Here is a 16,172-nt window from a genome sequence, read left to right as displayed (position 1 = left end):
TACAGTTGTATCTGTTGCATTAGTCGACACTTTTTTGTAGTACCCTTGGGCTCGTTCCCACATCCCATCACTCAATGGGGTTCCTACTTTCTCTTCCCAGTCCCGTCTCAGTTGTGCCACTTCCTTCCCCACCTTGGACATCACCAGCTCATATATTCTAGATATCTCATGTCCCCCCTCTGCAATGTCATATATTGTGTCTATGGTAGTGTCCGGTTCTTCTTCTAGTACTACTTCGGACCATGTCTCCTTGATTCTCCGCACCACCCTATGGTATATGATATACTGGCACGCGTGTAACCAAGTTTCCTCCTCCAACACAGCAAAGTCCCTTATATTCCCCTCCAGCCATATATCGCCCATTGTTGCTATCCTCGCCGGTTCCCAGTGTTTCCTAATCATCATCCTTGGATGCCTTTCTTTGCCCGCCAGCACCACTAGTGGTACCTGCGGGGAACACGGGAATGGATTCTCCATCAACTGGCAGGCCCTACGCCATATCTTCCATCCAAGTATCATCTTTGGACGCCCTTTCATGTCTGGCTTAGGCAGCCACATAATTTCCTTTAGGAAGGATGGGCCACAGTCCTGTCAGAACAGCCTAGACTCCGAGGTTGACTCTTCAGAGAGCCATTTAGCTACATATTGCAGCTGGCTTGCTATGTAGTAAATTTCATAGTTTGCCAGTTTTATACCCCCTTTATCATGAGTTTTGTAGCTTCCAAAGGGCCACTCTATTCCTCGTCCCATGCCAAAGGAAATCCCTGCACATGCCTTCTATCTTAGCAAAGGACCGCCTTGTTATCAGGTATGGGATATTCCCAAAATAATGCTCGGTAGGACCACAATTTTCAACCTTGCCCCTCGCCCACTATCACCAAGGGTAGCTTCACCCGGAACTTCATGCTGTTTTTATTTTCCTGATCGCCTCCTCTGTGTTATACTGGTGTTCCTCTTCCACCGTATGTTATATATCTATCTATCTATCCCAAGATATCGGAGCGTGCAAACCTCCCATGGTATCTATAGCACCGGTAACTGTTCTAACGGGATTCCTTTGTACCTGCCCAGTGGAAATATACTCGATTTTTGGGGGTTCACAGCTATACCAGACAGCCATGCATATCTCTCCATCACTTCCAGAATGTACTTACTGGAGGTTTTCTTCCGGGTGCCGTAAATACAACAACATGTCATCCGCATACAAAGAGATTAGATGCGGTTCATCTCCTACAGCAATGCCTCTCGGAACGTACTGTTGCCTCAGGTATATGGCCTGGGGTTCCAGGGCTAGAATATACAGCATAGGAGACCACGGGCATCCCTGCCTAGTGCCTCTACGAAGTTGCCACCTCTCTGATATCACCGCTCCTGTTTTAACTCTGGCCAACGGTGCGCTATATAACATTTTAGCCCACTGTAGGTACCCGGGCCCTATCTCCTAGCCAGCCAGGGCTGCCATCAGCCACAGCCATTTGACTGAATCAAAGGCCTTTATTGCGTCTAGCTATACAATTGCCAGTTCACCTTCTTCCTCATGGAGTCGCCTAAGATTGTTGGATATGTTCCTGTTTGGGACATAGCCAGTCTGGTCGGGATGTATTAGTTTAGCAATAACCCTCCTCATTCTGTTTGCCAAGACAGCTGTCAATATTTTACTGTCTTGATTGAGCAATGATGGGGGTCTGTATGAACCGCAGTTGTGACCAGGCTTATTGGGTTTGGGTAGCAGTATAGTTGTCGCTTCTCTGAGGGACTCTGGCAGCCTTCCCACTTCATATGCTTCGTTCAGCATTTCTAAAAGCGGAGGAAGCACCTCATCCTTGTATGTTTTATAAAATTTGCTTGGGAGTCCGTCAGTCCCCAGAGTCTTGCTGGTGGGCAACTGTCTCACTACTTCTTCCAATTCCTCGAAGGTAATCGGAGCGTCCAGCTCCTCCCGCTCTTCAGCACTGATCTGTGGCAGTCCTATGTCCTCCAGTGTTTCTACTATTTCTTTACAATCACTTTCCTCATCATCTCCATACAAGAGTCTATAATACTCTACAAATTCCTGGTTAACTCCCTCCTGGGTGTCCGCTATGCTCCCATCCTCCCTAGTTATTGTTCTAATTGAGGGCCTGGGGGTCTCACTCTTGTATAGCCATGCCAAGGCCCTCCCTGGTTTATCCCCCCCCGCATGCTGTCTCTCTTTATACTTCTTATAATTAAGATTGCACAGTCTCTCCCAGTGCCCCGCACATTTCTGCTGCAGCCTAAGTATTACTTCATTATCTTACTTGATATTACCTCCCACACTTAACGCTCTTTCTAGCTCCCTCTCCGTATCTTGCATTTCAGCCAGGATCCTTCCTTGTAGCCCTCTGGACTTAGCTATAGCTACCCCCCTCATTACCACTTTAAAGGCCTCCCAAAGCATACCTGCTGTCTCTACACTGCCAGTATTGATCTCAAAGTAGTTTATTATTTCCTCTCTCATGTCCTCCCTAGAGATGGTGTCTTTCAGCGCCTCTGCTCTGAGGTGCCATGTCGGGATCTTTGCTCTCGGGGGTCCATATTGCCACCCCAGGATTAGTGGTGAGTGGTCTGAGAGGACCCTCGCTTTATATTCCGTCTGCGTTATCTCAGTCATTAACTCCTGTGTAGCAAACATATAGTCCAACCTAGTATGTAGTTTTTGTGGAGCCGAATAGTGCGAATATTGCCTCTCCCGGGGGTGGTGTGACCTCCATACATCCACAATCCCGAAATCCTCCAACAGCGTCTGTAGTGCTCTAGCGGCTGGGGTGGGTCTATCAATTTTACCATCTGATCTATCTAACCCAGGGTTTAACACGCAATTGAAATCTCCCCAGATCACCGCCCCTCCTAGGCACATACTGAGTTTGTTACATAAGGTTCTAAAATATGCCGCCGTGTTCTGGTTCGGGCCATACATGTTTATGATGCTTATCTCCCTGTTTACTACCAGCCCTCTCATTATGACCATCCTCCTGTCTGCCTCAACTGTGGACTGTAACAGTTGAAACGGGACATGCAGCGCCACCCAGATGATCACCCCCCCTAGCATAGGCTGAATATGATGCACCCACCTAAGTCCCCCTCCATTTCTTCCGGATCATCTCCATCTTGTCTTGCGTAAGGTGACTCTCCAGCAGCAGGGCTATGTCTACTTCCCGTCTGCGTAGATATAGCATGACCTTATTCCTCTTTAGATAACTATTGAGCCCTCTGACGTTCCAAGTAATTATTTTAAGATCCCTCATGGCATATTAGGGTCCCGCTCCTCCCACCACAAGTGCAGTCCATATATATTTCCATTCTGTGTAGGCTTGTTTCCCAACATAAACTTTTCCAAACAAAAAACACTTCAAACTTCCCAACCTCCCTTTCCTCCCGCCTCCCTTCCCTGCCCCAACACACTCCCCTCCATTAACCTCCCGTCCCAACACCCTACACAACTGTTGCCCAGCTCCATCCATGTATCTAAGGCACCCCCGCATCTAGCCCTATTCTGGCAATAGCCTTTACTCGCGGCTCAGCAGGGTGAAGACGCCCTAGTGGCGGTCCTACTACTCTACCTCCCGGGGGCAGGTCGTCTCCATCTTGCCGCTTCCGTTTGCTTCCAATTAGACGCGCTTAGTGCTACCCAATGTACATTCACATTTTATATTCTAGTCCAACAAGTCCAAATGTCCCTTATTACAATTTTCAATGTTATCTGTCCTCGCCCCGCCCTGGTTACCTGTGCTACAGTCTTTTTTCGCCCACCCCATCCTTGCATCATATATGTGTCCCCATCACTTATCGTGATCCTCGCGATCTTGCTTCTTGTCTTGTTCCGGACAACCCTGCATATCCAGCCATGCCGTCGCGTCCTCCGGGGTGTCAAAAAAATACACCCTACTTTTGTGCAGGACTTTGAGCTTTACGGGATACAAAAGCATGTACTTGATTCCAGCCATGCGCAGTCTCCTCTTGATCGCCACATAGCTATAACGCTGTCTCTGAACCAACATGGTGTAGTCAGGATATGCTGTGATGGTTGCAGATGCCCTTTCGATCGTTCCCCCTTTGCGAAAGTACTCCAAGATCTTCTCTCTATCTTTGTAGTTCAAGATCTTTGCTATTATTGCCCGAGGGGGAAGTCTCCGGGTCGTGGTTTCCTCATCAGGGCCCTGTTGTCAGGGTCCGGCTTGACTGAATTCCACAGGAGCTGATGCTGGCCCCACAGACCCTCACCAGGAGTTCACCTCTCAACCCTTAAGTATAAGCTGAGCTGAAAACCCCAAGAAAGGGAAAGGGGAATTTGGAGAAAATAACAACGGAGACACTGCAGCCCTGCAACCTTCTGGTAGGCTCTGGTATCTGTGGTAAACAAATACACCTGGTTACTTATATGATAATATAAACTTCTTTTCTAAAATTATTCTAAACAAACTCTAAACTCTTTACCTCTTAAACCTCAGTAAAAGACTTAGAGGCTAATAATCTGTGTGGAATATCTTGTAAATAATATCTTGTTTAGTGCAGATAGTTCAAGACACTCAAGTCTCTTTAGAATCCTAAAGTGATGGCCCTTGCAAACACCTTACAGACTTAGATATTCTTCTTGCTTTAAAGTTCTTTTCACTCTATGTAGTTTTTAATGCTTTTATAAAATGCAGTCTTTCTCTGAAGTATTGAATTTCATTTGCATAAATTACATTAAATAGATACTCTTTAACTTTCTGGAATGCTGCTTTCCTTCTGCGTGTGAATTGTTTCCTTATTTACACATAAAACGTATAGTTTCTTTCTTGATACGCGTGAGCGTTAAACACGTGAAATCAGAAGACGTGAAGAATTGTCCTCGCGTTTAAAATACACACGCGATTCTTAACCAAACACGCACGTGTGAAAAAATACGTAAACGCGATAAAAATAACACACGCTAGTTAAAATGGACTCGTGCTCTATCGCTACCGAACACACGCGGAGAAACGAAATGTAATTTACGTAAAATAGTTCACGCGTTAAAAACAACTCGCGCTTAATCAAAATGGACTCGCGCTCTATCGCAACCCAACACGTGCTTTCCCATGAAACGTCTTTCACGTTAAAAATGTACACGCGCTAAAATTCACTCGAGCAATTCATTTGGGCACGCGCTCTATCGCTCTGAATACCCGCGCGCGTCCAAAAACACGTAAACGACACGCGAGCTCGCGCACACATTAAACAGTCTTGAAGTACATTACACGCAGTTAATTAACTTTAAACTTCTACGCACAATCTTCAAGCTTGTTTTCTTATAATAACTTTAACTGTAAATGTCTCTTTTCTCAAATAATTTTGAAACTTGTTAACTCTTTAAGTTTTCTTATAAAAGAAAATGAAAGTTCACTGTGAAAATCTTAAAATCTTTAAAAGAACGATCCCACCTGATGTCTTCTTATTCATACTGGATCAGCTAACGATATTCTTACTTCTTTGGTAGATTTTCTGAGCTCTGAAAGGGCCTTACTTAAGGAGCTGAACTAATGTACAACCAGCCACTGAATTTCTATGGATGAAAGGCAGTTTAGAATCTTGCTCACCTCCCAAGAATCAAACCCATTGTCCTTTCCACCAATCAGGCAAACCAAACATATCATTGTTCCTTTAACCAATCAGATTAAGTTTCTTTCTCTCCATCTTGACTTGGGCAAGCACAATGTTAATTCTATGTACAAACTCTTCCTGTTACTAACCCAGCCAGCTCTGAAAGCACAACTAACCCAGCCAGCTCTGAAAGCACAATGTTAATCCTGTTACTCTTCCTATTACTAACCCAGCCAGTCCTGACACCTGTGCGCCCGTTCAACAGCAAATCCTTGTGAAAGCTTGTCGGCTCCTATTTCTTGCAGGATCAAATTCTCCACTTAGTCCGTGGGGTCTTGGCCTTCCTCTCCCATCCGGCAGGCCGACCACCCGTATGTTACGTCTCGCTCTCCCTTCAGCCTCGTCCGCTCGTTTGTCCAGGTTGGCTACCTGTTGCTTCAGTATGTGAACTTCCTTTGCATTGCTTGTGCTGGTTTCTGTATTGGTTTTCATCGCACTCTCTAGGCCACTTGTTATTTCTGCCAGCACTCTCACATCTTGTCGGATAAGGTTGACCTCTAGCCCAACCGCATCTATTTTGGTTTCCAGAGCGGTTCTTGGATCCGCCATCACTGTTCCCCACGAGGCTTTCAACTCTGTAATGACTGTTAGGATCAGGTGATCCTCTTTTGTCGGGGATAGTTCTGCAGGTACGGCTGCTGCACCCTATGCCGGGGTGGTAGGAATCTGTTGCGACTTGGCAAAAATGTCCATAGTGGGCTGCTTGCTCTTGGTCTTGCCTCCTCTCACCGACATTGTGCAGTCCTGCCTATGTACCGGGGTCCAACTTTTCTGTAGCGTGCGGGTCCTGCTTCCCCGTTCTTCCTTCTGCGTGGTTGCAGCGTGCTGTGGCACTGCCTGGCCTATATGGCTTTTGCGCCTTGTCCCGTTCCGCTTTCTGGGGGTTACACCTCTCGCTCTTGAGGGTAGTCTGTTGCAGCTCACGTGCATCGTGAGCAGCTCGTGAACTGTGCTGTGGTTCGCTTCTCCTTCCAAGCCCCCACAGGTCCACCGCGCTGGGGAGTCTCGCGGCTGGGCCTCTTTGATGCCAGGCGTGCAGCGTAACGGTGTATCTCACTGGTTCTATATTCCCGGGGGAGTTTTCTCAGCCGCAGTTGCCGTTTGCTTCTTATTCCACACGCTGCGCTCTCACTGCCAGCCTTCATCCGCCGTGGGTTTACTGGGCCTGCCTCAGCCTCCTTTGTTCTAGCGTGCTGGCCATTTTGTGTGGAGTGCCGCTCCGTGGCTATAAACTTTCAGTTGATCTTGCCAATCCTCCTGTAGTTAAGGACTCAGCTCTCCATCGAACTTGCCCCACGCCTTTACACATCCAATAGTGTATTTCTGAGCACGATCATGCCTTTTTTAGCTTATTTTCACGCATGATCATGTCGGATTGTCAGGAGCAGCCCTGTAGCCACGCCCCCCATACCATACTATTGTTCATATTGGCTTGGCATACCCTACTATTGTTCATACTGGCTTAGACACCTGTTTTATGTGTCTTTACAAGTTACTTCTCCTTTCCACTGCATTTGGCTAATCAGAAAAGAGCAGGAATATTGGACTCTCATTTTTTATTTGCAGTCCAGCATTAGGATAGTGTGTCTGTCTCTGGCACAGGGTGTTAAAGTGTTGATTCTGCTTTTCTCTCCAATATGTTCCTTGTTGCTACCGTTGGGCTAAAACGACCCTCATTGTTCTCTGATGACTGTCACTGAGTTGTGTATAGCCTGCATCCCTCTGGTCATCACATTACACAACAGGACACAAAGATGGCTCACTTAGAGCTGCTGTTCTCCTTTTTTAGCACTACTCACAGGTGGTTGCTTGATTGAACTCTGGAAGAACGTCTCTCATATGGCTGTCTTTTGCATATAGGCTGTATCACAATTATGCCATACTTCAGTATGAAGGTAATACTAGGCACTTCTTGCAAGCTCAGTTTGACAACATATATGCTCAACCTGCAGGTGGTCTCTGGCAAGAATAAGTCTTTCATGATGCCTCAGTATTGTGATCGAGGGAGGACACTGGCAGTGAGTAGAAAGGTACTTTATTTAAGTACAGAGGGAGCTAGCAACAGGCGCTGCGCCTAGCTCGGCTCCAACAGCAAAGTGGTTCTAGAACTAAAGATAGTTCTGGAACACAAACAGAAAGTAAACAAACGTTACCACCAGTATCGAACACAACACATCTCCCTCCTTATACAATGTGAACCAATAATAAGCTGATCACTTCAATCACAATAGAAGTGTTTGAATCGGATAGGCATCTTCTCAATTCTTCCTTTGGGTATGTCCATGACCTGATCATCAACCCCACTTTCCCTGTGGTGCAACTCCTCTTCCTCCATCTCCACATTCGCGTTAAACTTCTCCAAAACCTCTTCATCATTCACCTCTGCAGAACCTTTGACCAACCTTCCTTTTGACCAAACCTCACCTCCTTCTACAAACACCACACTGTCGCGAACAGCTGCAATCCTCTTGCACCTCTATAAACTTGCTCTCAATACACTTAGACCCAAATCTGGGATTCTTTATCAGAACTAAATCCCCCACAGCCCCACTCCAGTGCCTTGACATTTGCTGCGAAATCAAACTTATGCTTCTACTCACTTTGAGCCTCTGTTATCAGTCTCCTGACTTCCTGCCTGTCAACATTCACACATACTGATAACCCCAACCAACCATGGCACAACTTAGTGGCTGGCTGACGCCCCTTTTAAAGATACAAATGGTGAAACCTTGGTGATGGAATGAGGTGTGATACAGTAACTCCACACCATCTCTTTTAGGACTTCCATCCACGACAACCCTGATCTGAATGCCAACTGTTTCCCCCCCCTTTGAGAAATCTATTGTCCCGTTCAACCAATCCATTTGCTCTGGGGTGATACAAAGCTGTGCGCAAATGTTTGATCCCAAAGCATGCAAGAAACTCCTTCATTCTCTGAGCAAAACTGGACCCCATTGTTCGTAATAATTTCAGCCGGAAAACCCATCTCTGAAAAATACATCCTCAAAAACCGTTATAATTTCACTTGTGTTGGCTTCCCTCATGGCCCTCCATTCTAACCATTTGGAATGGTGATCGACCAAGACTATAACGAACCTAAAACCTTCACCTAAAGCTTGGATGGGGCCCATACGATCCACTGCTATCTTCTTCCAAGGCTCACTCGGAACCTGCACCGGGGAAAGAGGAATCTCTCACACAACCTTTCCTTTGTCACTCATCTCACACTCCCTGCATAATAACGGACATTCCTTTCCACCTCACTGTCCATTCCTGGCTACCAAAATGATTGCCTCAATAATCTTTTCGTTCCCCCATACCTGGGTGGCCCTGATTAGCTAGATTAACCAACCTACTCCTGACCCCTTCAGGGGGAACAACTTTGGAACCTCTACTAAGTCTGCTACCATCCTCAGTGAGACTTAACTCATGTTTACCTCGAAAAACCAATCAAACATTCGATCCAAATTCTCCTTACTTTGCCTCCCTCCTACAGTCAATTCCTTCACCCTAGACAATGTCACATCCTCTCCTTCCGCCTCAATTCACTCTTCCTTATTCACAGCACCCCCAACAATATTTGTAATTATCATGTCCCTATAGGTTCCCCTGCTTCCTCTATCAGTAAGCGGGAGAGACAATCCGCTACAACATTCTCCCTTTCTGGTTTATAGCACATGCGGAAATTGCATCCTTGTAACCCAACCATCCACCTAGAGATCCTGGGAGATCCCTTTGACCAACCACTGCTGCTCATCAACTGCACCAGGGGTTTGTGATCTGTCTTGATGAAAAATTCCTGTCCCCACAAAAAAAACTTGAAATGTAGAATTGCCCTCTCAGTTACCGAGTAATTGCTCTCCGCACCCCTTAATGACCGAGATGCAAAGGCAATAATGTGTTCCACTTTCCCCGAATCAACTTGCATCAGTGATGCTCCCAAGCCCAGCAACCTTACATCAACCGACAATACAGTCCTCCTACCACCCCCAAAACCTCCTAAAGATGGCGCACTCACAATGCCCTCTTTGATTTTCACAAAAGTCCCTTAACTCTCCTCCGACCATTGAAAAATGTACTCCTTTTTACAACAATTCCCTCAAGGGACTAGAAATGGTGGCAAATCTGTTAACGAACTTTAGGTAAAACTCAGCCATACCCATGAAAGATCTCAGTTGCTCTTTATCTAATGGCACCAGAGTAGTTCAATGTTCCCTCAGGGGTGATGCAAGCCGTGACATCCTGGCTTTTCTTTGATAGTGGTACTTGATAGTAGGCTGCCGAGAGATCGATGACAGAGAACCAACTGGAATTGCCAAGTGTGGCTAGGGTCTCTGAAATGACCGGTAACAGATGCCTCTCGACCAAGATAGTTTTTATTCAATTCTCTGAGGTCAACACATACCCTCAGCTTCCCATTACTCTTGGCTACGAGAACAACCGGGGATAACCATTAAGTCCCTTCAATATGTGCAATGACCTAATTGAAGAGAAGATTGACCAACTCTTCATGTAGTTGCTGTTTCATTTTTAGTGGACTGGTCTCATTTTGTGCACTGTTGCTCGTGCTTTGGGTTTCAGTTTGATTTCCTGTTCAAAACCTCTTCGTTTTCCCAAACCATCTGTGAACACTTCCGGAAATTCTCTTGTCGTCTACTTCCGCTATGGTGACAGGAATCCACGCACTCGCTTGGATTCTCACTCCCAGCTTCCTTTGCTGTTCCCATCCTAAGAGCGAGGTACCTAACCAAAATGTCAGCTGTGCACTCTCTTCCTTTGTATCGGAATTCACCTATCAAATCAATGACCGTCTCCCCATAACCATAATGCTGCATGTTGGTTGGTGATTGATAGATCCTGCTCATCCTTACACAGTGTATGTTTGGTGGTCTCTTCCGATACTATGGTCCATGGAGATACAGAATAGCCCTTCATTTTTTAAACTGCACCCATCCACTATGAAGTTGTCCACTGGACCACTTGCTTCACCCGTCACAGCAGAAATTTTGAAAACATGCCGCGGCTTGTGTGTGCAACCAGTGCTCTGGAAGCTGAGGCATTTGGTGAGTTATTTGGTAGATCACTATTGTAATCCCTCTGGTCTACCATGTTTATGGATGCCTCCTTACACATGTTTGCAAAGTGCCCTTTGCGTCTGCACTTGAAACATTCCGTTGATTTGGCAGGGCAAAATGCACTGCTTGCAGTGTCTCGAGCTCTCACACTTAATGCACTTCTGACTCCACCAATCTTTCTTTGAGCCTGGGCCATGTAACCTCTTCCTTGAGGCAATTGCGCATACATCTTGCGCTACATGTTTACCCACTTTCATTTCTTTCATGTATTGTGATGTTTGCTCTATGCTTCTTGTGAACTCCACCGCCTGTTCTAATGACATGACCTTGGCCAAAAACTTTTCCTTAACTCTCCGGTTGTTGGTGCATCTGACCAACTGGTCCCTAATCAGTCAGGTCCCCCAACACACATGTGTGACTCGATGTTCTTAAGGAGGCTACGTAGGTCTCCACAGGCTCTGCATTGTCCTGACTACGCTGAAAAAATCTGAGCCTCTCAAACGGCACATTCTTCTTAGGTTAAGAATGCTCTTCTATCTGTTTGATGGCCACAGTATACTCGTCAAGGTCTCCTGCACCTTCTTCAAGTCGGCGCGCAAGTCCATCGAACATGCAGCGTCCTTCGGTACCCAAATTGTGGAGCAGCTGGGCTTTCCTCCTGGTTGCACTATATCTGTCACCTCCTATGGCCACCAAATAATTTTTCAACACCCGTCTCCACCTATCCCACCTGATAGGAGGGTTTCCAGGCTCAGAGAGAAAAGGCGAGGGTGGTGGAATGGCAGGAGCCATTCCTTCTGCCTCTTGATCACCCACTGACGTTGAATGCTGATGCTCTGGCAACTCTCTACAGTGAGCTACCTTTATGTGCTGAGCTGGGACTTGGGGCTCTCATAGACCACCGGTATTAGCATGTACTAGTCTGCATAAATGAGGTGCTGGAGTGTCACAGCTATTGTGCTATTGTAGTGCTATTGTGTTTCTAGTCACTTTGATTAGTGGGGCACCTCGGTCAAAGGCTCAATGAACTCTCAGTTAATTGTGTTTACAGTTCTGGGTAAACCTGCCCCATGCAGCACTATACTATGTGTGCTGGTAAAATCTTACAGCTGATCGAATCCCGCTCTCCCAATGGTTCTCTGTCGCTTGGATTCCGGCTGGCAGAGCTCAAGGGAGCTGATCTCCAAGACGCACTGCGTTGCCAAGCAGCGCACATCACAATGGGAGAGCGCTCAGCTGTGCGCGCATGCACACACACGGATGATGTTCCTCCTCCTCCTCCTTCTGAGGTTGCCGGCTCGCGGATGTGCTTGAGCGTGGGCTCACTTTGGGGAGAACCGACCTCCGCCACACGGCGCTCCCCCTCTGACCTGCGTGGCGAGCAGTTGCTGTGCCTGTTGCCCTCTTCTCCTGCCTCATCTTGGGTCAGTGCTGCCTGCACATCCACCATCCGTGTCGTCCGCCCCGGATCTTCTTCCTGCTTATAGCCTCGTTGCCAGTGTTGTGAACTAGGGAGGACACGGGCAGTGAGTAGAAAGGTACTTTAAGTACAAAGGGAGCGAGCAACAGGCGCTGCGCTCAGCTCAGCTCCAACAGCAAAGTGGTTCCAGAACTAAAGTTAGTTCTGGAACACAAACAGAAAGTAAACAAACGTCACCAACAGTATCAAACACAACACTCGGCCTGGAGCCCTTAAAGACTAAAATCCCCAAAAGGGGTCATTTTATTATGTGAAGGGTTTGTTTGGAAAAAAGCTAGTTCAAATCTGAGGCAGATGCATCCGACAGACAAATTACTGCTGCTCTGACTGACAGCAGTAGCTCCAAATCAATATTTAATCAACTGCTGTAGTCTAATATTATTTTTGTTCTGAAGAAAATTCAAATACAGCAGGGGTTTCCTTGTTCAGGCGGCACAGTTCTAAATGAGTTCTGTTCTGCTTGATCTTTGACCAAGGAGAGAGTCGAGACCACATGTTATGAGTCACTACCTTTTATTAGGACATTGCTATAAAAAGGGTGAGGGTAACTATAAATGGGTCTTCCCAAGCTATGTGGGGTCCCTTTTCCATCAGAGAACCTCCCCTTGTCCAGTATCTCCTTCTCAGGCCTACCAGGCCCCTGGAGCAAATCTCCCAGTTCATATATTTGAAGGTTCCTCACCCTTTATGGTATTGCAAGAGGGGGAGGAGGAGAGGGTGAGGGAGAGGGGGAGCGAGGCGGAGTGGGATATCTCTACTCCCCACTCTCTGCCTGGAGAAGCGTCTGACTCTCAGAGAATTGCAGGTGGCTGAGCGAAGGGCTCAAGAAGGAAGGTGTTTAAGAAGAGAGAGTTGGATGAAGTGCAGGCCCTGGCCCCAGAAAGCCTTGTGGACGATGCAGAGGATCTTTAACAGTGGAGAGATTTCAGGGCTGGAGAGATGCAATCCGTGGGCTTGAGGCCAAGGACAACTCTCGCAGTCCTGTTTTGGATTAGTTGCACAGGGCGGCGAGTAGAGGAAGGCAGACTGAGAAGAGGCTGTTGCAGTAGTCGAACCTAGAGAGAACCAGGCCTCTGGAGACAGTGAGCTTCTGGGGGAAAGTGAGAAAGGAAGTATGCCTCTGAGAAAGTGCAGCTGGTAGTGGGTCTTCTTGGTAAGGCCTGTGATGTGAGGAGAGAAGGAGAGAGAGGAGTCGAAGATGCCACCTAGGTTTTTTGCCCCACAGGAAGGCAAGGAAGAGGGCCCAAGGAGGACAGCCAGAGAGAGAGGGAACGCGGCAGCAGGGGTCCCAATGAGAAGAATCTCAGTCTTGCTGGCATTAAGGCAGAGATAGATTGAGGCGCACCACTCCTGAATTGCTGATAGAGAGTCCGGAATGAGCGAGAGAGGAGACTAAGGGGAGCCTGAAGGAGAGCTGATTGTCATCCGCATAACACTGAAAGTTGGAGGAGAAGGCAGAGATAAGGTGGGGCAAAGGGGCCAAGAAGACATTGAAGAGCCAGGGGGAGACGTTAGAGCCCTGGGAACACCACACGTGGAGAAGAAAGTGGTAGAGAGAAAGGACCCAAGTTGGACCTGGGAGGGTCGGACCAGGAGGAAGGAGGTCAACCATGCCAGGGCCTGATCCATGATGTCCAGGTTCTCACAGAGATGATTGATCAGGATGGCATGATTAACCGTGTCAAAAGCAGAGGAGAGATCCAGGAGGATGAGGACAGCAGGAAGGCTAGAATCAAGATTAATGAGCAGATCTTCACGGGTGTTCGTGAGAGCAGTTTCCGTGCCTCTGGCTGCTCTGGAGCCAGACTAATAGTCATTGAGACAACCAACAGATTCGGTGTGGAGAGTAAGCCAGCTTTTCCAGGAGTTTGCCCAGGAAAGGAGTGATGGAGATCGGATGGTAGTTTGCCGGACAGGAAGGATCGCCAGAAGGTTTTTTCAGGAGGGGTGCACAAGGGAGTGCTTGAGGGGAGCAAGGAAGTTCCAGTGGCAAGAGTTATTGCAGAAATCGGCAAAGGCTGGAGCGAGGGTGTCAATGTGGTCCTGAATGGTTCTGGAGGACTTCATGTGCTGTGAGTTGGGAGGGTGTGCCTTAATATTTCCTTACAGGGTTTTGCAACAGGTTTGGGCATGGGCAAGCCTATTAGGGCAGGCATACCCTAATGGGCTCATGATGTGGCAAGAGCCCATGCCCCAAATTCTGGCCTGAGATTAGACACTGTTTGTCCCCTCATCTGCGATGGGTCGACCAAGGGGATCCTCCCCAATATTATCCTCCTTCTCTCCCCACTCCACCCCCGCGACCCAACATCTCTTGACTCTGCTTGGCACCTGGCCCCCAGAGTCCCCACTTTCATGGCCCCCATACCAGGTAGGGGACTTCATCGACGTTCTATTTTGACATCAATCTTCTAATGTACTGGAGTATGCATTGTAGAACAAGCTGGGCAAAAGGCACCTATAGAACAGAGCACTTTCTTGTTTTTGAAAATGCTAATTTTATGCCAACTGATGTTGCCAATTTATTGAAGATGGCAGTCTGCTATCCAGAGGGGTTATTCCGTTCCAGCGTATCCCGCATGAATCTCCGACTCTGAACCAAACTGGAGCCCTGTTGTGTCCAAAGCTTCAAATCCCATTTGCGCCAACTGTGTCTTGTACTTTCATGTGCCATCTTTCAATGACAAACAATCTCCCTAATTGGCCATCAAGGTTTCTCCCATTATTTGTCCTGCATTTACTAAAATATGTTAATGATGTTAAAAATATTGCCATGGCCTGTCATAAAACCAGAACCATGAAATGTGTATATGCAAGTTCAGAAATATCAGGCATCGGGTCACCACATGTGGGCCGCTGCAGCGTATCCAATGCACAGAGAACAGGTGCAATCTATGAGTTGGCTGCTGGAACTAAAGTGTGCACGCTTTCTCCCATCTCTAGCAGGCGCAAACCCGTTATGTGGCCTTAAATGGTTCAGAATTGTGGGGTCGCCAATCGCCTTTAACTTTAGACTCCACAGAAAGAGGATTCTTTAAAAGATTATTACTTTTAGCATTGACCAGCGATCCCAGTTTATTTGGAATTAGGCCTTAAAACATTATCTTACATTGTGCTATTAAAACCAGTGTTGTTCTGGCTCCAAATTCACTGTGTTAAGGAGTTGTCAACATGCTGGAAAATCATTTGGGATATGTTGGCAAACCCTCGATGGTAAGAAAGACTGCAGATGGGATGAACATGTTAAGATGCTGTTTACCGATTGTGGTTTTGGGCATTTGTGGCGTGAAGATGGTAACCCTTCCCAAAAGAATATTTTAAATCCATTTAAGTTCTCGCAGTTTAGAACATTTCACCTAAATCTTGTACATCTGGCGATACAAGCATACAGTGGCAGTTATGTAATTATGGGAGCCCAATTTGCTGCAGTTTCAGAGGCTCATTGCCCATTTTGTACTTATGTGCCCACTTCACATGGAAATGGATTTTGCCGTTATTCAGTAGCGAAGGCATTCGGTTTACAGAAGCAGCAATTATCTTTCTGAAAAGCGTTAATAACCAACCACAAGTTCTTATGGTGACTAACTTCGTATTTGCTGCATGGTATCACTGACTCCAGTGCATGAATCATGAGACTATGTATAATATTATTGTTTAACAATGAATGGTCTTTTCCACATTGTAGGAGTTATTGTCTGTCATTAATGTTGCTGTGTTATTGTTTTTATGATCTGTCTCTTTCTGTATTGTATTGTGTTTTATGGAAATTAGCTATTTCCGAAATAAATGATCGTGATGATAACATTTGTCTACATAGAGTTTGAGGGGGCATTGTTTAATACCAAGTAACCGGTTGTCTGTTGATTCTGGCAAGGACCTGTCCCCAATGATTTCAGTTTGCAGATCTGTTTTTAAATGCTGGAAATTGAATACTTATGGTGGCCTGCATTGGCATGAAACGTTACATAGGTGCA

The 16,172-nt window shown here is 46.7% G+C and overlaps 1 protein-coding gene across 2 annotated transcripts in view; it reads left to right on the top strand.

Moving 5' to 3' along the window:
- Positions 1-16,172, top strand: part of YIPF3 (Yip1 domain family member 3) — a 331,619-nt gene that overhangs the window by 62,377 nt on the left and 253,070 nt on the right. The window lies entirely within an intron of this gene.

This window comes from Ambystoma mexicanum, chromosome 4q, assembly GCF_040938575.1.
Source record: "Ambystoma mexicanum isolate Mex_15411 chromosome 4q, UKY_AmexF1_1, whole genome shotgun sequence".
NCBI classification, from domain to species: domain Eukaryota; kingdom Metazoa; phylum Chordata; class Amphibia; order Caudata; family Ambystomatidae; genus Ambystoma; species Ambystoma mexicanum.
The sequence above is the reverse complement of the archived record's forward strand: the minus strand, read 5'-3'. Positions and strand labels throughout refer to the sequence as shown.